Source organism: Geotrypetes seraphini, chromosome 1 (genome assembly GCF_902459505.1).
Source record: "Geotrypetes seraphini chromosome 1, aGeoSer1.1, whole genome shotgun sequence".
NCBI classification, from domain to species: domain Eukaryota; kingdom Metazoa; phylum Chordata; class Amphibia; order Gymnophiona; family Dermophiidae; genus Geotrypetes; species Geotrypetes seraphini.
The window spans coordinates 254,946,228-254,968,371 of NC_047084.1; the positions used below are offsets into that span (position 1 = coordinate 254,946,228).

The window sequence follows — 22,144 nt, forward strand, 5'->3', positions numbered from 1 at the left end:
CGGGTCAGGTCACTGGCAGAAAAATCACATCACTAACACTGCCAGCTTTCTGAATTTTTTAAATTGCAGTGCCAGAGAAGGTAATAAGGATAGGGGAGACTCACAAAAGCCATATCCGACTCTGGGGTGGTCTGGGGGGGGGGGGTGGAGAGAGATAGGCTATGCTGGGAGGTGAGGTGGTTTAGGGTGAGACTAATGGGATGCAAGGGTGTGGCAGGGCAGGGCACTGTGGGTGAGACACAGGGTAGGATGGGGCATGGGCGGGGCAGGATCTGGTGTGATATGAGGAAGTGCAGGATGGGCCACAGAAAAGTAGCCTGCCTCCGGCGATAGTATTATAAAATAAACAAGCAAGTGGATTGTTTTTATTCACGTACCCACAAGTTACAACAGATGGTGAAAGTGGTCCCCATTCACATCTATGCACCTTTGGGCATGTCAGATCATGATGGCTGATACTGTTTGCGCCTCTTCAAAAGTGATGCTGCAGATTGTGTTCATGATGTTTTCCTTGAGTTCATCCAGGGTTTGAGGATTGTTGGCGTACATTTTCTGCTTTAAATTTCACCAAAGATAAAAAAATCGTATGTGGACAAGTCCAGGGAATACAACATTTAGCTGGTGGTTTTATTCCTAGGTACTTTTTGGCGAAGGCCTCTTGAGTTTCCTTAATCGATCCGCTTCCCACATAGCCTTCCACAATCAATATGCGCTGTTCCAGGGAGAACACCATCTTTCTAACACGATGTGCACAGAAGGACTGAATAGAAAAGTAAAATAAAGCCGGAACACTGTACATGGGGCAACACGTCGCCAGACAGAGAGCAAGGGGCTACAGCCTCCTTCCAAGAGCTTGGCATCGGTATTAGATGCAAGCTACTTTTCCGTGGCCCATCCTGTGGCATTGTGAGGCTCAATGGTAAAAAGGGAAAATATGAAGAAGCTGATGAGGATCTGTTCTTTGTTCACAGATGAAAGTCAGAGAATGATTTTCAGAAGACTGTGCTCATGAGAAGTTAGCTAAACTAAAAGGAAGACAAAATAATGGGGCTGGATGGGATACATCCAAGAAAATGTTCTGGCAACTCCACTATCTGATTTTTTTCAATGCTCCTTTAGAGTCAGGAGTGGAGCAGAGGACTGCAGAAGAGCAGATGTGGTCCCTCTGCACAAAAGTGAAGCAAAGAGGAGGCTAGGAACTATGGAAATGCTTCTAAAAGAGAGGATAGTGCAAGTTCTGAAACAGCATGGTTTTACCAGAGTTAGGCTTTGTCAAATGAATTTGATTAATTTCTATGACCAAGTAACCGGCACTGTTCTCTTTAAGCTCAGTTGAAGTCCTCCAACTGTACTGCTGCCAGTGGGGGGAGTTGTGCTTCAATATTGTGTTTTCCATCACTAGAGACAGGCAGGTTTCCTGGAGTCCTGCAGAGCATGCCTGAGTCTCACTATTTAAAATTTAATAATGAAACAGTGTCCTCCAGTGGTGAGACTAAAGGTGGAGGACTCCCACAACTTAGAGGGAACAGTGGTGACTAGAGAGATGAATAAAGGGAGAGCACCAGAAGTGGTGCACCTAAATTTCAGCAAAGCCTTAGACACAGTTTTGCACAGGACACATAAATAAACCGAACGACCTTAGTAGTTCTAAATGACTTGGAATCTAGTTGAGTGGAAGGTGACAAAAGATAACAGTAAACAGAATTCACAGTGAAGAAAAGGGTGTTGCCATGGTATGCCACAGCGATTGATTCATGGTCTGATTCTTTTTAACATTTGTATAAATGATATTGCAGAAAGGCAATCTGGTAAGGTTGCCTCTTTGCAGATGATACCAAAATTTGCAATAGGGAAGACACTCTGGTTGATGCAGATATAAGGAGGGAACTAGCAAGACTTGGAAAAAAGATCTAGAATTTGGCAGTTAAAATTGATTTTAAAAAATGCATGTAGCCTTCAAAAACCTGAGGGAGTGCTACAGTATAGGGGGGGTGAAGTACTGGCACTTCTATGCAAGAAAGAAGAGTGGGATTTAAGAGGTGATCATATCTAATGTTCTGGCCAAATCGGTAGGGAAAAGCAATGGCAACAGTATGCTTGGGTGTATAAGGAAAGATATGGCTAGCAGAAAAAGGAGTTGATAATACCTCTTTATAAGTCTCTAATGAGATCTCATTTACAGTACTATATACAATTCTGGAGAAGACACCTTCAAAAAGGCATAAACAGGATTGAGTTGGACCATAGGGAGGTTATTTAAATGGTCAATGGTCTTCAAGTTCATCATAAAATATATGGGGCCAGATTTAAAGATCTCAATATGTATAAGGCAGGAGAGAGGAGATATGATTAGGACTTTTAATTATCTCTGTGGCACAAATTCACAGAAGGCAGGCTTCTTTCAATTAAAAGGAAGCTCTGCAAGAAGGGAGCATAGGATGAAGGGGAAAAGGGAAATACTGAGAAATAATCAAAGGATGTATTGCCTCTCAGGGTACATAGCTGAAACAAGGACTGCATCTGAATTCAAGAAAACATGAGAGAAGCACAGATTCTCTCTTAAGGAAGAGGGAGGGATAGTGAGATTAGTAATTGGTATGGATAGGCCATATGCTCTCTATCTGCCTTCATTTTCTGTTTCTATGTAAAGCAGGGCAGCTCTTAGGGGAACACAATCTGCTTCCAAAATGCCATGCATAATTCTGACACAAGAAGAAGAATGTCCCTTTTGATTTGTTCTCTTCTTAGAGGTGTTAGCATACATGGAAAAACCTATAAAATTCAGACTGAGGTGTCAGGGAGCACAATCACTTGAATGATGTCACAATCAATAATTTGTGCTCTTCGTACTCAGCTCATTATAGATCCAGGGAGCGCAATCTGTCATCACTTTCATCCTGTCTTCGTTCCCAGTAACTCCCAAGCCATGATGAGAAAATGGATCTGTCCTTTTTGTTCTAAACTGAAATGAGAAAATCACTGTAACCATATGGCTGGGCAATCAGTGAGTGTTAAGTTCTGACAGAATGCTTACTAGCCTGCCAGAAGGATTTTCATCACAAAAACCAATCACAGAAAAAAAAAAAAAAAGAGTTACTTGTACATGCTGTGCCATGTCAGATTCAGCCAAGCCCTTCAGGGCTAGGGGTACTCAATGATGAGTCTCTTGTCTATCTCCACACTTACACACTCAAGTTCTCTTATGCTTGTTTAAGTTCTGTTTTAGATGCTTATCTTACATGTATAATTTTATGGAAAATGTATAACTCTATGCAACAAGTATGATTTTATGTATAACTCGATGTAGTGATATGCTGCTTGTAATCCACCTAGAACTCTGATTTGGGAGGACTCAGCAGAATATAAGATTGCACATAACATTATTTATTTATTCAATTTTCTATACTGTTCTCCCAGGGGAGCTCAAAACAGTTTACATGAATTTATTCAGGTACTCATATTTTTTCTGTCTGTCCTGGTGAGCTCACAATCTATCTAATGTACCTGGGGCAACGTGGGGATTAGGTGGCTAGCCCAGGGTCACATGGAGCAGAGTGGGTTAGAACCCACAACCAGTGGCGTACCTAGGGTATGTGGCACCCGGGGCCCATCATTTTTTCACCCCCCCCCCATGTAAAAAAAATATTTTTTGTAATGACCATGAAACGGAATAAATGGTCAGAATAGAAACAGGCAGTGAAAATTTTCTTATATTCCAAACATAACATAACATAAATTATGTCTGAATTGTCATGACATCAGAAGTACATATGGAGTAGTTGAAGGTGATGCTTGGGACAGTTCTGATTGTGTTAGTTCGGTTTTATGTGTTTTTTGAATAGAAGGGTTTTTATTTCTTTTTGAAGGTTTTGCAGTCTGTGGTCGATGTCAATTGGTTGTAGAGTTGGGGGTCGAGTGTTGCAGCTCGAATGGCTAGGAGGTTGTCAAACAGTTTTTTTCTTTTGACGTTTTTGGTTGGAGGGTGTGTGAATGGTGCGCGAGTTCTCCTATGTCTGCTTGAAGTGGATTGAATTATTTAGCTGAAGAAATTAGTTACCCCCTCATCTCACACACATTAATTCTCTTCCATTTTTGTTCCCATTATAAAAAACACTGATAAGTTCCCAGAAAAAAAATACATTAAAATAAGAAGTGAAAACAAAGGCCCCTACAGATGAGAACATAACATAAGAATAGCCTAACTGGGTCAGACCAATGGTCCATCATGCCCAGTAGCCCATTCTCATGGTAGCCAATCAGCAACATTCCATGCTACCGATCCAGGGCAAGCAGACACTTCCCCCATGTCTTAATAACAGATTATGGACTTTTCCTCCAGGAATTTGTCCAAATCTTTCTTAAAACCAGCTACACTATCTGCTTTTACCATAACTTCTGGCCACTTCATTTTTAAGTTTAGATCTTTCATTTCAAACAGAGACCTTGCTAGATGTCAAATACAGCACAAGGTAACTTCACATGGACTTAGCTGTGCAGGAAATGTGAATCTCCTCATACACCCACCATATAGTGCAAAAATGTGCAAAGGTCTGTTTTTTTCTTTCGATCACTACATAGCCTAATGCCACACAAGCAGCACTGTTACAAACATATTCTGTAGGTCAATGCTAAGGATAACAAAGTTTCCTTCCTTGGACCAGAAGGAGATACTGATAAACCACTGGAAGAGATCCCAAAACAACACCCAAAGACCCACTCAGTATGTGAACCAGTTGAGTGGAGTGGACTAACTTGGGGGTGGAAATGGGCCCGGAGTTTGCTCAGCAGAATTTCCCAGACCACCTCTTCCTCTCAACACATTGACACGCTGCCACCATCACCACTAGGAACACCTCACTGGGTAGGCCAGCTATGCTATAAACTTTATAAAACACATTATTATATTTTCTTATAAAGCACATATTTTAACTGAACTCGCTGACATCCTCAGCCTTTCCATTCACAAAAATAGAAGGAAGAAAAGTTCCCATTTCCTGCTGTCTCATGTCCCCGGCCTATACAATATTTTTTTTCTGCAGACCCTTCAAAAGTCTGACCAAATCCTCGTTTCACTTGCATTATAAAGTACTGAGGATGCCATCTCTCTCCAATCCCAGGTCCTAAAGTCTAAGACAGTAGCGCAAACTAATGCTGCCAGATTCAGGAAAAAAAATTTCGATTCAATTCAGCCTATTGAATTGGTTTTTCAATTCGATTTTCCTGCCCAGTTGGGTGATTTTTTTCAAAACTCCTGGTGGGTTTTATAGCTTTTTCACCCCCTTTGGCTTCTCCTAACCACACTGGCGCTGTGGTGTAAATAAAATAAAGAAACAAAAAGGACTTTTCCTCTCTCTGTTAAATCCTAGCTCAGGTTTGCAATCCAACACCAGCTCTGGTAGGATACACATTTCAAATCTGACATATTATAATCACAAAACAGAAAATAAAATTAATTTTTCTACCTTTTGTTGTCTGGTTATATTTCAAATCTTGTTGGTCCAAGGCTCTGGTTTTCTTCTGATAACTTGCTTGCCAGGTCTCCTTCTTTCTGCATGCTAACCATCCATCTGCCAACTCTGTCCTCCCTTTCCATTTCCCTTCCCTTCCCAGGAAGTCTGGTATCTTTCCTTTTTTTCATCTCCCTCCGGCATCTCTCCCTCCTTCCCCACCACCCCAGAGTCCACCATCTCTCCCTTTCTTTTCCTAATTATCCTCCTATCCAGTATCTCTATCCCTCCTCCACACCATCCCTTGTGTCCAATTTCTCTCCCTTTCTGTTCCTTCCCTCCCTAAATCCCATGGTCCATCATCTCTCTCCCTCTCCTCTATTTTCAGACCCATTATTTCTTTCCCCCCTCCAAAGTTTGGCATATGCACGTCTCTTTGAACACCCCCTTCCCTCCGTGTACTTCTAAACCAGGGTCCCCCCCAAAGACCTGTCCCCCCTTAAAGGTCTGCCTGTCCCCCCTTGAAGGCCTGCACCCCCCTTGAAGGCCTGTCCCACCCCCTTGTAGGCCTGTCCCCCTCCTTGTAGGCCTGTCCCCCCCTTGTAGGCCTGCCTGCCTGTCCCCCCCTTGAAGGCCTGTCCCCCCCTCGAAGGCCTGCACCCCCTTGAAGGTCTGCACCCCCCCAAAGGCCTGCACCCCCCGAAGGCCTGTCCCCCCCCCTTGAAGGCCTGTCCCACCCCCTTGTAGCTTGTCCCCCTCCTTGTAGGCCTGTCCCTCCTTGAAGGCCTGCCTGCCTGTCCCCCCCTTGAAGGCCTGTCCCCCCCTTGAAGGCCTGCACCCCCTTGAAGGTCTGCACCCCCCACGAAGGTCTGCACCCCCCACGAAGGCCTGCACCCCCCCAAAGGTCTGCACTCCCCCTGAAGGCCTGTCCCCCCTTTGAAGGCCTGCACCCCCTTGAAGGTCTGCACCCCCCGAAGGCCTGCACCCCCCCGAAGGCCTGTCCCACCCCCTTGTAGGCCTGTCCCCCCCCCTTGTAGGCCTGTCCCCCCCTTGAAGGCCTGCCTGCCTTTCCCCCCTTGAAGGCATGCGCCCCCTTGAAGGTCTTCACCCCCCACGAAGGCCTGAACCCCCCCAAAGGTCTGCACCCCCCCTGAAGGCCTGTCCCACCTTGAAGGTCTGCATCCCCCCCGAAGGCCTGCACCTCCCCCGAAGGCCTGCATCCCCCCGAAGGCCTGTCCCACCCCCTTGTAGGCCTGTCCCACCCCCATGTAGGCCTGTCCCCCCCTTGAAGGCCTGCCTGCCTTTCCCCTCCTTGAAGGCCTGCACCCCCTTGAAGGTCTGCACCCCCCAAAGGCCTGCACCCCCCTGGAAGGCCTGTCCCCCCCCTTGTAGGCCTGTCCCCCCCTTGAAGGCCTGCACCCCCTTGAAGGCCTGCACCCGCCCACGAAGGCCTGCACCCCCCCATGAAGGCCTGCACCCCCCCACGAAGGCCTGTCCCCCCCTTGAAGGCCTGCACCCCCTTGAAGGTCTGCATCCCCCCGAAGGCCTGCATCCCCCCGAAGGCCTGTCCCACCCCCTTGTAGGCCTGTCGCCCCCCTTGTAGTCCTGTCCCCCCCTTTCCTCCCCTTGAAGGCCTGCACCCCCTTGAAGGTCTGCACCCCCCGAAGGTCTGCACCCCCCCCTGAAGGCCTGTCCCCCCTTGAAGGCCTGCACACCCTTGAAGGTCTGCCCCCCCCCCCCGAAGGCCTGCACCCCCCCGAAGGCCTGTCCCACCCCCTTGTAGGCCTGTCCCCCCCTTGTAGGCCTGTCCCCCCCTTGAAGGCCTGCACCCTCCCAAAGGCCTGTCCCACCCCCTTGTAGGCCTGTCCCCCCCTTGAAGGCCTGCCTGCCTTTCCCCCCACGAAGGCCTGCACCCCCTGAAGGTCTGCACCCCCCCTGAAGGCCTGTCCCCCCTTGAAGGCCTGCACCCCCTTGAAGGTCTGCATCCCCCCCGAAGGCCTGCACCCCCCCGAAGGCCTGTCCCACCCCCCTTGTAGGCCTGTCCCCCCTTGTAGGCCTGTCCCCCCCTTGAAGGCCTGCCTGCCTTTCCCCCCTTGAAGGCCTGCACCCCCTTGAAGGTCTGCACCCCCCAAAGGCCTGCACCCCCCGAAGGCCTGCACCCCCCCGAAGGCCTGTCACCCCCTTGAAGGCCTGTCCCACCCCCTTGTAGGCCTGTCCCACCCCCTTGTAGGCCTGTCCCCCCCTTGAAGGCCTGCCTGCCCCACCCTTGAAGGCCTGTCCCTCCCCCTTGAAGGCCTGCACCCCTTGAAGGTCTGCACACAACCCCGAAGGCCTGTCCCCCACTTGAAGGCCTGTCCCCCCTTGAAGGCCTGCCTGTCACCCCCCTCCCCCTTGAAAGCCTGCCTGCCCGCCCGCCCCACCCTGAAGGCCTGATGCCCTGACCCACCCCGAAGGACCACCCACCTCGAAGGACCGCTCGCCCCCCTGGCCTCCCCGCACCACCTATGAAGCAGCCGCAGCAGGATCGTGACGTCAGCGATCCCTGCGCTGCTTAGGCGCTGCTTCCTGCGCCGCAGTCCCGACCCTCCTCTGACGTCAGAGGAGGGACGGGACCGCGGCGCAGGAAGCAGCGCCTAAGCAGCTCAGGGATCGCTGACGTCGCGATCCTGCTGCGGGCTGCTTCACAGGTGGTGCGGGAAGGTCAGTGGGGCGAGCGGTCCTTCGGGGGTGGGGGGGACTGAACGGCAAAGCCGGGAGCACCTCCTCAGGGCTGGCACCCGGTGCGCATCGCCCCCCCCTTGGTACGCCACTGCCCACAACCACAGGGTGCTGAGGCTGTAGCTTTAACCACTGCGCCACACTCTCCCCTAACACAAAACATGAGAGTCCTCTGATGATAGGGAGGAATAGTTCTATCCAGTTCCAACACACAGAGCTGCAATAGCTGAAGGCTGAATGGAGTATTCCTATATCCAAGATCCAATATCATTTGAGGATTCCAACTATTATTTTATTTATTTATTTAGATTTTTATCCCATCCTCCCAGTAGCTCAGAACGACCTACAAGTAAACATTCACAGTGGAGTCCATTTGGACAATACAAAGACTATACAGTAGTTTAAGTACAAGGACTATACGGCAATATAAGTACAGGTTAAGAATGGACTATACAGCAATTTAAGAAGGGGATCAGAATGGAGAGGGGAGGATAGAAGGAAGGGGGAGCTTAGGGGGGGTGAGGGGTAGATTGCGGTTGTAATTTTAGTTGAAGAGGAGGGTCTTTACCACTTTCCGGAAGTCTAATGCTTTCTCAGTGACTGTGAATCAGTTAGGAACAGCTTGATTTTTGAGATTTAACAAGAACTTACGGGCCCCGAAGCCCATAGAGATTTAAAGGGCTTCAGGGATGTTGCCGCACGGCTTTGTAAAAGAGGCCGTTAATTTCTTGTCCTTTAGAAAGAAGGTTAAAAACTGCCATTAACCATAGAAGTTAGCTGTATGGGTGCAGACAGAGCACTCCCCAAATATTGAGTGAGCTCCTTCACTGTACCCAAGGAGGGGCAATTTGTACTGTGTTTGGCACCCCCCCCCCCTCAAACGATGTTGGCACCTATGCCTTTAACTGTGTGGTGTGGTGTGGTGTTTTCAGGGGCTAATGTTCAGCCAGATGTAGTAAGTTTTGATGGTGGAGTAGTATCAGGTGAACTCTACCCTTGACAGGAGAGATTTGGTAACAAAGTTAGACCCTGTCTTCTGATTAGATGCACATATTCAAAGCAATTAAAATGTGCAGGAGTGCCGACAATGTCTCTGGCTATGTTCAAATTGAGCAAGTCAGGAACATTATAAGGTGTGCCACAACAGGGGTTATGTGGGTTCCAGCAATATTCAGCACTGCCACCGACAAAGCTTAAAAAGTATACTTATACCACATAATAAGCAATCTTAACTGCCCTGTTAGCTATTTGAGAGCCAGCCCACCTTAAATTCCAGATACTGGCCAGCAAAGTAAACCCTTCTCTTCCACCTGGCACTAGCTCCAATCCCCACAACCCCCCCAGCACTAGTTCCAATCCTTCTCCCAACACCCCCCCAAACCTGACATAAAGACCAACCCTTTTCTTCCCTCCCACCCAGCACCAGCTTGAATCCCACCTGACATAAGGTTCAACTCCCTCTTCCTCCTCCTCCAACTTAGAGGAGGACCCCTTCAAGCCTATCTTACTCCATGGTGGTTCAGTAAGGTGAATGAGTCATGAACCGACACCACCCACTCCTGTCCTTAGCTGCTCTTTAGACCTCTGGTGGGAAACACATGGCATGCATGGCTAGAGGGCATGGTGACCATTTCTACTATGCAGCCTCTAGAACAGACGTGTCAAACTCTGGTCAGCGGGGGTCATAGAATTTGGCCTGTGGGACAATTAGCAACTTACTATAAAGCTGGCCCGTCAGAAGTCATCAGTTGAAGATTTGGCACCTCAAGATTCATGCATCTCACGGCCGCCACGCTGTGCTCCCACCTATGTTCATTATTGCCGTTGCCTGCACTCACCCAGCTGCCTGCACTTAATCCTCCTGGCAGGTGTTTACTTTCGCGGCCACCTGGTCCTGCCGACTGCCTGCACTCTCCCAACTGCCTTCTAGCTTTCACCGTCACCTTTTCAACCTGTTTGACCATCTTAAGATCATCTCACATGCAATCAAACCCAAGTCCCGTTCTTCTGGTTATAAATTCAAAACTGCCAACTAACTATGTGCTACTTATGCTACCTTTTGTTGTCTGGTCATTTTATTATTATTCAAATCATGTTGGTCCCAGGCTCTGGTTTCTGTTTGTCTTCTATTAACTCGCTCGCCAGGTCTCCTACCCATTTGATGTTTTCTTTTTTTCTCCGCACTCACCATACATCTTCCATCTTTGTACCTTCCCTTCCACTGCCATATCCAACATTTGTTTCTTTCCCACTATCTACCATCTCTTTCTCACACACCTTGCCTTGTGCCCTGGTTCAAATTTCTCTATTCCCCTCCATGCAGCATCTTTCCCTTCTTTCCCTCCATTATCATATGCAACATTTCTTTCTCTCTCCCCATGTACTATCTCTTCCTGCCCTCCATCCTATGTTCAACATTTCTCCCACTCTCTTCTACATGTCTGCCTCTCAACCCTTTCTACCTCTTTGTTGCATCTTTTCCTTCCTCTCCTCTACCCCATGTCCAACAATTCTTCCTCTCTCCTTGTTCCCATGTGCATCAGCTTTCCATCACTCTTATCCTCCTGTGCATCAGCTTTCCATCTCTCTGAGCAGCAGCTTTGCATATCTCCTATCCCCCTGTTTAGCACAGACCAACCGAACCCCTCCACCACCATGAGATCTAACATACTTCAGGCCTCCTAATGCAGCAGCAACAGTGGCTGGCCGACAGAAGCAGCACTGAGAACAGGCTTCCCTCTGTTGAATCATCAATTATGTCATCAATGAAGCGGCAGAGGGAAGGCCCTGGTGGGGCAGACCGCACCAGCCTGTTCAGAGCATTGCTTCTGTTGGTAGGCCACTGCTGCTTTAGGAGGCCTAGTGGTATGTCAGGCCTCACCAGGGAAGTGTTGATAACTGAAATCGGTGAGCCAAAGTGAATTGATTTGAATCGGCGAATCGGGCTGCACTACTGGTCATCAGTGTTATAGCCCTGCATGGGAACATATTTGGCAGCTCTCCTTCAGTTCAATAGAATCCAAAGTGGCCTATGCTTAAAAATTAATGAAGACCACTGTGTTATACCCCTATTCATAATTCTTCATAAGTTTCCAAATAAGCATAAGTTCAACTTAACCTGCAATCTGATTTTAATGTTAAAGTCTAACAGAAATTTCAGAAGAAGTGTCTTCAGTTTCACTTGCAAATTGTTCTGAGGGGGGGTGTCCTGAACTGAAAAATACAATCCCCTTGAGGGGCTAGTTGAATACCTAGAGCACTGGAGCTGAGAAGTTACAATACTGTAAAATAGTAAGAAAAAAAAAAAGTCAACAAGCTGTCTGCATTGGTTTAGTCGTTCTCCTCTGAATCACAATTGAAGAGCAGACTGTACATGGAATACATTTTCCACAGTAACTGAGTAAACTATTTCAAAACTGGTTAGGAGGATTCCGGAACTTGGAGACCTGGTGAATGGCTGGCTACCAGTTAAGCTTCCTCCTCTAGACATTCACTAGTTTTTAATAACATTATAGTCATGATAAAGATTATAGAAATTGATTCTATTTCTTAGTTAATTAATTAAATATTTATGTAAATAACATACTTTAATATCTATTAAAGTATTTTATGAATTGATAAAGCTAATATATTCTATGACATTTTTATTATTTAAAGAATATTTTAAAACATCTCATGAAAATATTTCAATGAAATTTTTAGCATTATGTTTTATCAAAGTTAATAAGATTAAAGATAATAAATTGTCATTACGATGGGAATATATAGATAGATGAACTATTATAATATAGAGAAAGTATAAAAGTAAGATGCCTGGGGAGGGGTGGGGCTACCAGTCTGTTTATATGTCTTCAAGTTATCGCAAATTAAAATGGGTAGGGGTATGGGAGGAAATAGAAAAGTGGTATTGTGATATAATGTTTAAAAGATCAAGGGTGGGATTGGGTTTTGAGAAAGGGAAATATAAAGGGGTTAATTATTATAAAACAAGGGAAAAAGGATATATACAGGAAAATTATAAGAATATGAAATATTTGATGCGATTTATGTATCCAGCAAGTAAATTTTTTAATGGAGTATAAATTATTTTCGTTAATTGTTAATGGCCTTAACCATCCAATTAAAAGGAAGAAAATATGTTATATCCAAGAGACTCATTTATCGGCTTTAGAGTCCCAAAAACTAGAAGGAGACTGGGTAAACATTTTTTTTTTGCCCCAGCTGTAAAGAAAAAGGCAGGTGTAGCAATATTAATGAATAAAAAATGTAATGCTATGTTTAAGATGATTGCTGCTGATCCTTCAGGAAGGTGGGTACATATTGAAATGAGTCTGGGAAATACTATGCTGGCACTTTTTAATGTATATGCACCTAATTTGAACCAAATTTAATTTTTTTAATCTCTACAACCATTGTTGCTACCACTGGCTGCTTCTAATTTAGTTGTGGCAGGGGACTTTAATGCTGTTATAGATCCGTTAATGGATAAAAAACCTAGTAGAATTATGAAATCCTTAGGATTAGAGAATTTGGTACAAAATTTTGATTTGAAAGATATGACGTATATTTCATTTTAATGATCGGGAATTTTCTTTTTGCTCCCATGTTCATAAATCTTTTTCAAGAATAGATTATATATTTGTTTCAAATACCTTAGTTCAACAAATAACACAAGCCTCCATAGATCCAATTATTTTGTCTGATCATGGAGGGGTGTGGATTAAAATTAAAATAAGTGATCAAGATAATAGTAGACCTGTATGGAGATTTGATAATACATTGCTTGCAGAACCGAATTTCATTGAGAAAATTAATGATTATTTTCAAATTAACAATACAGAAGATATCTCCATGGAAACTCTTTGGGATGCTTTTAAGGCAACCATGAGAGGTCAAATTATTTCTTTCTCGGCATATATTAATAAACAAATTTTAAAAAAAATTTCCAAGTTAGAACAAGACAAAGATATTGGAATCAAAATTGATTGACAAATGGGAATACTCTGCATTACAAGATCTGTTAAAAACCAAAGGAAAATATAATGAGATTTCTTCTAAACTGATAAGAAAAGATTTATTTTCTCAACAGGCATTGTATTACGGAAATTCAAATAAGGCGGGAAGATTATTGTCAAATTATCTAAAAGCAAAAAAACAAAAATAGTGGTGGTAAAAGATGAAAAAGAAAATATTAATTCTCAAATTGGTCCTATTCTAAATCAATTTTTAAAGTTTTATAAAGTTCTATATTCTTCTGAGCCTTATTTAGATAAAGAAAAGGATGGTTTAGATACAATGAAAGTAAATGAAAAATCTTTATTACAGAAAGTCACAGAAATGTGTGAGCAATGGAATCCTTTACATCTTTCTTGGTGGGGGAGAGTCCAAACTATTAAAATGATGATCTTGCCTGTGGTTATCAAATGGGTATGATTCCAGTGTTTTTTCAAGGGTCTTTTTACAAAAAATTAAATATTTTAACAAAATTTATTTGGCTAGGTAAAATTGCTAGAATTGCTTTAGTGTCTTTACAAAAGCCAATTATAGAGGGAGGGGTAAATATTCCAAATTTTTATAGGTACCATCAAGCCTATATTATGCACCAAGGTATGTATTGGGTCCTCCCAGAGCCCATCGAAAATATTCCACACTGGTTCTGGTTGGAATGGCAACTCATTTTTCCTCTGAGATTAAACCACGTTCTTAGTATCAAGATGCCTAGGTTATATAAAGAAAACAGAATATTAGTTGATACATGGAAAACCTTAACAGTGGTGAAAATTTCACATCTAATCCAATACATAAATCAACAAATCAAACTATATGGCTCAACTCCAAGATTCAAATTGGCGGAGTTAAAGTCATTTGGAAGCATTGGATGATGGCCGGTATACGGATTCTAGATGATGTCGTATCTAATGGTAAACTGCTTGATTTTCCACAGTTGCAACATAAATTCGGTCTTGATAAATCACAAAGTTATAGATGGTTGCAAATGAAGCAGGCTATTCAGGCAGGGTTCCCTGAATGGAAAAATCTTGATAATCACTATAGCTTGGAATTCTTATGCTTTTAGGTAGACTTCCTGGGACACCAGGCCACACAATGGTATAAATTGATATCTGGATTTATGAATAAAAAACCTAAAACTGGTCTGAGAGACATTTGGAGCATTGAGATAAAGCATCAAATTACTGCATCTCAATGGCCACGAATTTGGTCTTGGAGGATAAGATGTACAACGTCAGCATCTATGAGACAAACTTGTTTTTTTCTGTTACATAGAGCATTCTGGACCCCTGTTCGTTTAGAAAAATTAGATAGCTCTAAGTCTAATAGATGTTGGCATTGTCATCTTGAAGCAGGGACTCTAGATCATTTATTATTCTATTGTCCATTCACTTTGGCTTTTTGGAAATTGATATGGGGCCAAATAAACTGTTTACTAGAAAATCTTGTGGCTTTATCATATGATACTATATTATTTGGAATGTCAATGAGGAAAAAAAGTCAAATTTCTTCAAATAATAATAAGTTATTACTTATTATGACAGGAGTAGCCATTCAACAAATTACATTTAATTGGAAAAATTGGAGCAGACTTAATTATAGTTTCTAGTGGAACTCTGTGTCATATATATAAAATGGAAAGAACTTTAGCCACACAAAAAGGAAATTTTAATAAATTTCAGGAGGTTTGGGGGTCCATTAATTGAATTTTGTGATAAGTAGACATCATTTTTCCCATATTGGTACAATTGTAAAGTGAGGGGGGGTAGGGATTTCGGATATGTTATTAAACATTTAGGCAAACAGAAAAGATTATATAATATGTTATATATGTAATCACATTTGAAATAGTGGGGATGGGGGGTGGGATTAAATATTATAACTTAAGTTGTATATGAAAATTAATCAAGTGATATTGTATAAGTTTAAATGATTTTGTCTGATACACTTGTTGTAAGATGTAAAATGAATAAAGAATTTATAAAAAAAAAAAAAAAAATTAATTAAGGGGCCAAATATTCCTGAGCATATAAAAGAAAGCTTAGAAAAGCCAATATCACTAAAAGAGTTGCAAACAGCGTTGAAGTCCCTAAGAGTTGGATCCGCTCCAGGTGGTGATGGTTTCACAGTAGAGTTTTATTTAAATCATTTCAAAATACCCTATTACCTTATTTGTTAAATTTATATCAGGTCCAACTAACTCTGCATCCTTGGATGCAGAGAAGGCCTTTGATCGAGTTGAATGGACCTTCATGTATCAAGCAATGGAATGGTTTGGTATAGGTTCAGGATTTATACAAATGATTCAAACATTGTATAGCTCCTCTGCTGCTAGATTATATTTTAATAATAATTTCTCAGAGCGTTTTAGTCTGCAGAAGGGGGTTAGACAAGGCTGTCCTTTGTCTCCTTTGCTTTTTGATATTGTATTAGAACCCTTGTTAATAGCTATTCAGCAAGTGAAGGAGATACAGGGTATTCCTTATTCAGATTGGGAATATAAAGTTTCTGCTTATGCAGATGATATATTGCTTCATTTGAGAAATCCGGAAACAACCATTCCAAGCTTACTAGAATTGATAGAAAGATTTGGAAATTTTTCAGGATACAAGATAAATTGGAGTAAATCAGAAGTTCTTCCTATTAATGTCCATTGTACAAAAGGATTATTTGAAACATTCCCCTTTCTATGGAAAGAGGCAGGAATAAAATATTTAGTAATCTGGATAAAAAACACATTGGAAGAAACAATGAAAGTGAATGAAAATTTTTTATTACAGAAGGTAACAGAAATGTGTGAGCAATGGAATCCTTTACATCTTTCTTGGTGGGGGAGAGTTCAAACTATTAAAATGATGATTTTGCCTGTGGTTTGTTATCAAATGGGTATGTTACCAGTTTTTTTTTCAGGGGTCCTTTTATAAAAAGTTAAATTGTATTTTAACAAAATTTATTTATCTGGGTAAAAAGGCTAGAATTGCTTTAGTATCTCTACAAAAACCGATTACAAAGGGAGGGTAAATTTTCCCAACTTTTATAGATATCATCAATCCTATATTATGTGCCAAGGTATGTATTGGATCCTCCCAGAGCCTGTTGATAATATCCAGGATTGGTTGTGGTTGGAATGGCGACTCATGTTTCCTCTGCGATTATGCCATATACTTAGTATCAAAATGCCTAGATTATATAAAGAAAATAGAATATTTGTAGATACATGGAAAACAATAAGTAAGTTATCACCTATTCCAATTCACAAATCAACAAATCAAATTATATGGATAAACTCCAAGATTCAAATTGGCAGATTTAAGATCATATGGAAGCATTGGATGATTGCAAGAATACGTGTATTAGATGATGTTATTTCTAATGGTAAACTGCTTGAGTTTTCACAGTTGCAACATAAATATGGCCTTAATAAATCACAAAATTTTAGATGGATGCAATTGAAGCAGGCCATTCAGACGGGGTTCCCTGAATGGAAAAATCTTAATAATCAATATAATTTAGAGTTCTTATGCTTTCAGGTGGATTTCCTGGGACATCAGGCCACTCAGTGGTACATTTGGAGCATTGAGATTAAGCATCAAATTACTGCGTCTCAATGGCCACAAATTTAGTCTTGGAGGATGAGATGTACAATGTCTGCTTCTATGAGACAAACATGGTTTTTCCTGTTGCATAGAGCATTCTGGACCCCTGTTCGTTTATAAAAATTAGATTGCTCTAAGTCTGATAGATGTTGGCATTGTCATCAAGAAGCAGGGACTTTAGATCATTTATTGTTCTATTGTCCATTTATTATGACTTTTTGGAAATCAATTTGGGGCCAAATTAATAGTTTGTTAGAAAATCATGTGGCATTATCATATGATACAGTATTATTTGGAATGTCTATGAGAGTTAAGAGCCAGATATCTTCCAAAAATAATAAACTCTTACTTATTTTAACAGGAGTCGCCATACAACAAATAACATATAATTGGAAAAATTGGAATAGATTAAACTACAGTTTTTGGTGGAATTCTGTGTGTCATATTATATAAAATGGAAAGAACATTAGCAATTCAGAAAGGGAATTTTAATAAATTTCAAGATGTGTGGGGGCCATTAACATATTATTGCAATGAATATGTATTATTTTCCCTGTTTTGTACATATGAAAGATTGGGGTGAGGGGAGGAGGGAACTTACTATATGGTATATGAGTTATGAGGTATTAAAGGGAGGGGGGAAGGGATATTTCTATTCTATTTAATATGAAGAATTGTAAAATTTCAAATGATAAATTTAAGTCAAAATGGTGTTACTTTTTAATGCACTTGATGTAAGTTACAAAATGAATAAAGAATTAAAAAAAGAAAAAAAAACTGGTTAGGAAATGTGTTAAAAGTCTCTTCTTGAAAGGTATCAAATTGGAACCTTTTCTCTGTTCTAATTACAGACCAGTGGCTAACCTACCCTTTCTCATGAAAGTTGTAGAAACAGTGATAGGGATACAACTTCAGGATTCTCTTTAACAACCTCAAATATTAGATCAGTGACAGTCTGCATTTAGCCTAACTACAATACAGAAACATTACTACCAGCTCTCTTAACAGGCTTAAGAAATAACTTGACCTAGGGTAGACGAACTCTAGTTATGCAGCTAGATCTACCAACAGCATTTGATTTGGTCATCCATGATGTTCTGCTCCATAGATTAAACACACTTGGCATTACCAATGATGTGCTGTGGTTCAATCCCAAGGTTCATTAACCGCCTCCAATCTAGGTCAGCAAGTTGTACAGAAACAGCTATGGTGATGCTTGAGTCACCATGGGATGCAATTCAACGCCTATTGAACTATTTGAAAAATTTATTTATGAAATTTCAACTATTATAGACGCAGTGGTTACTCAGGCTCAGATTTCTGATCAACAGGCCACTAAGATTGGGACTCTCTCTGTTTGATTACAGGAGGTTCATAATATTGAATCTTTATTTATTAAGAACTGTTATTATTGCTTTTAGATGTTCCTTGAAAGCCTACTTATTTGAGAATTATCTAAATTGGGATTGAATTGTACATTTTTCTAAAACAAGATTAAACTAATAATCTATTTCACACAACATTTCTATACTTTAAAAAAAATTTAATTAATAAAGAGGGCCTATTGTTTCTTTGAGCAATTTTCAAAAGATAAAAATAGAAAAGGTGGTATGGTGTAAGACCAAAGCTACCAAGAGTAGTGAGTGAAGAAGAAACACCCTCCTTGCAATATACTATACCTCCCCTGCCCAGCGACCATGATAAAGCAACTACAAAGAATACAAAATACAGCCCTAAGACTCATCTATTCACTGAAAAAATATGACCACATCACAGAGGCATACCATGACTCACACTGGCTCCCAATACAAGCAAGAGTACACTTCAAATTCTATTGCCTACTATTCAAAGCTATTAACGGAGACAGCCCAACCTACTGGAACAACCGACTAACTCAATCCACCTCAACCAGACACAGGAGAACCCACTCACTATTCACACACCCGCCAACCAAAAATGTCAAACGAAGAAAACTATATGACAACCTAATGGCCACCAGAGCAGCAAAACTAGACAGACATATCACCAATCTGCTGTCTTCGACCACAGACTACAAAATCTTCAAAAAAGAAACTAAAACTCTACTCTTCAAAAAATACATAAAACCTATTTAACATGACCAGTTCCTTCCCAAGTTCCACCTACTACACTGTTTACTCCTTATCAAATCTAAAATGTTCAAATTACCCAACATGTATTACCTAATTTCACGACAATTCTTATGTAATCTGCTTATATATCTTGTAACTTCATGACAACTCTTATGTAATCCGCCTTGAACCACAAGGTAATGGTGGAATAGAAATAACTAATGTAATGTAATGTTTCAGCAATTTCCCTAAATTGCTGCAAGCTACAGATCTGGACTGCAAATAGAGACAGAGGAGAGAAAACTGGAGGGAGGTTGGAGTGCTATGGAGGATGTTTCCATGGAAGTGCTTGTTCTTGAATTTGAAAAAGGTTATTGCTTGGCTAGCTATGGTTGTAAGACAGTTCCAGAAATCATGGCTAGGAGGAAAGGGGCATTGAGGCAAGATAAGAGGAAAGCAATTTTTTTGTCTCCCAATGTACAGTATGCTTTCCTAATCATTACATGCACTTTACTACCTATCCCTTGCTGTTTATCAGGTTTTCTGTGAATGCTGTAGAGCACAGGTGTCAAAGTCGGTCCTCGAGGGCCGGAATCCAGTCGGGGTTTCAGGATTTCCCCAATGAATATGCATGAGATCTATGTGCATGCACTGCTTTCAATGCATATCCATTGGGGAAATCCTGAAAACCCGACTGGATTACGGCCCTCGAGGAGGGACTTTGACACCCCTGCTGTAGAGGGTTAGCTGGGATGTATGTTTACAGGGGAAAACTGGAAGGTTAAGGCAGACAGTAGTGCTATTTCCCAGGTGATGGTGCAAGATATCACTTATTGATAATATCACATGGATACAGTATGGCAACCAGGCCTAGAGGGTGGACCCTTGCTAGTAATATAGCAGGGTCTTGACCTGTTTATGCTATTGTAATTTAATCAGCCATTATGCTAGTAATATGGTGAAAGGCCCTTCAGATGGGATGGTTTCTGCTTCAGGCTACATTCACTGTTTTTTTGGATGAGGAAGCTAGTCCTGTTATTCCAGCACATAAATGAAAACATATTACTCCCAGCTGTCTCGTAGATCAGAGCTCACTTTTTGGAATGTAATTTTGTAGTACTATTATCAGCAGGCAGTCTATCAAGCACTTACTCTTAGTAAGGGCCACAGAGACTCAACCAGAAATGCACACTCATAATGATTAAACTAGATAAAATATAAATGCTACCATATTAGGCCAAAATGATTACAAACATAATCTGTTCATCATTTTTGCTATCAGTCTGTCTGCATGGGGCACAAAGAGACCTGAAACCTAAGGATAACAGATTGATAGCTACGGCCTAGGACAGCCGAGTATGGTCAAGCTAGTTCACAGCAAGCATAGATATAAAAATAGTACAACAGACATTTGTAGATTCTGCAAGAAAAAAAACTGGAAATTCCTACCCATCTCATAGCTGGCTGTGAAGTGCTAATGATGGAACATTTTTATACAGAAAGGCACACCAAGGAGCATATCTCATGCATTGGAAACACTGTAAAACTGTACGAGAGAAATATTGGGATCATGACTCTAAGAGAATTGTGGAAAATAAAGAGGTGATGATAACCTGGGACATCCCCCTCCTGACTGATAAGCTAGATGCAAGAAAACCAGACATAGTGGAAAAGAGAAAAACATCAGAATGGCATTGATCACAGAGGTGACAATCCCAAGCGATTACTCTGAGAATCAGGTAGAGAAAAAGAGAAAGGATCCTCAAGTTCCAGGAAATAAAGTATGCATCCTTGAAAATGTAACAGAACTTGGTTGTTTCTGTTACATAGAGCATTTTGGACCCCGGTTCATTTACAGAAGTTAGATAGCTCTAAATCTAATAGATGCTGGAATTGTCATCTTGAACCTGAGACATTAGATCATTTGTTATTCTATTGTCCATTAATACTTGCTTTTTGGAAATCAATATGGGGTCAAATAAATAATTTGTTAGATAATCCGGTGGCACTATCCTATGACACCGCATTGTTTGGCATGTCAATGAGGGCTAAAAGCCAAAAATCCTCTAATAACAATAAGCTTCTACTCATCATGACAGGGGTTGCCATACAGCAGATTACGAATAACTGGAAAATTGGGAGAGGTTGAATTATAGCTTTTGGTGGAACTCTTGTGTCACATATTCAAAATGGAAAGGATAATTGCCGTGCAGCAGGGAAATTTTAAAAAATTTCAGGTTACTTGGGAGCCATTAACAAGATACTGTAAAGATTGAAATTACTGCATAGAATAAATATTAATTTTTTCCCTTTTGTTCAACACGTCCAGAGTGGGGTGGGGGGGGGGGGAATATGTTATGATATTTTTTTGCTTATGAATAACTGTTGGGTATAAGGGAGGGGGGTTATTTGATGCGAGTTAGAATTTGAAGATTTATTAAGTGATGTTAAAGTATAAATGATTGTATTATTTATTACACTTATTGTGAGCTTTAAAAATGAATAAAGATTTAAAAAAAAAGAAAATGTAACAGAAATATTTCCTATTGTTTTGGGTGCCACAAGCTTGATTAAACAGAATTTCCAAACCCACCTAGATAAGTTGCCTATATGTTACATCTTACAAACGCCAAAGGGAAGCTCTCTTTGGCATGATGCAAATATTATCAGTAAATCTGAGACTGAGGGCTCTTTTTACTAAGGTGTGCTAGCGTTTTTAGCGCGCGCTAACCCCATGCTGCACAGCTAGAACTAGGCGTTAGCATCTAGCGTGCGCTATTCCGTGCGTTAAAGTCCTAACACAGCTTGGTAAAAGGAGCCATGAGATCATACTCTACACGCCCTTGCTTAGGAGTGAGGATCATTCCTGCCATGGTATGCACAAAACTAAATTGCATAGCTTATTAGTAATTAGATTAACGAGACAGTCATTCTTAAGTGTTGCAATAAAGGCACATATGTCATAAGGAACCAAACGATGGAGAAAAAGCCTCAAACTAAAGCAACAGCTCCAATGAATGAAATATTCAACTTATCTGCTGTTCTCAGTACTATCATTGGCATAAGAAAACTCCATCAACATTCATGGACATAAGCCCTTAATTAGCAACAAACTCAAGACATACCCTTTTTATGCCAATGATAGTATTGAGGACAGCAGATAAGTTGAATATTTCATTCATTGGAGCTGTTGCTTTAGTTTGAGGCTTTTTTCTCCATCGTTTGGTTCCTTTTGACATATGTGCCTTTACTGTAACACTTAAAAATGGGTATCTGGTAACAT

At 41.6% G+C, this 22,144-nt stretch overlaps 1 protein-coding gene across 12 annotated transcripts in view; it reads right to left on the minus strand.

Annotated features, from left to right (window-relative positions):
- Positions 1–22,144, minus strand: part of JAKMIP1 (janus kinase and microtubule interacting protein 1) — a 341,711-nt gene that overhangs the window by 171,404 nt on the left and 148,163 nt on the right. Inside the window, exon 3 of one of the 12 annotated variants that reach the window (XM_033949560.1) lies at positions 2,851–2,962. The exons of the other annotated variants lie outside the window; for them this stretch is intronic. The gene's annotated coding sequence lies outside the window, so the exon portion shown is untranslated. The remainder of the gene's footprint in view (positions 1–2,850; positions 2,963–22,144) is intronic. 12 annotated transcript variants of the gene reach the window in all.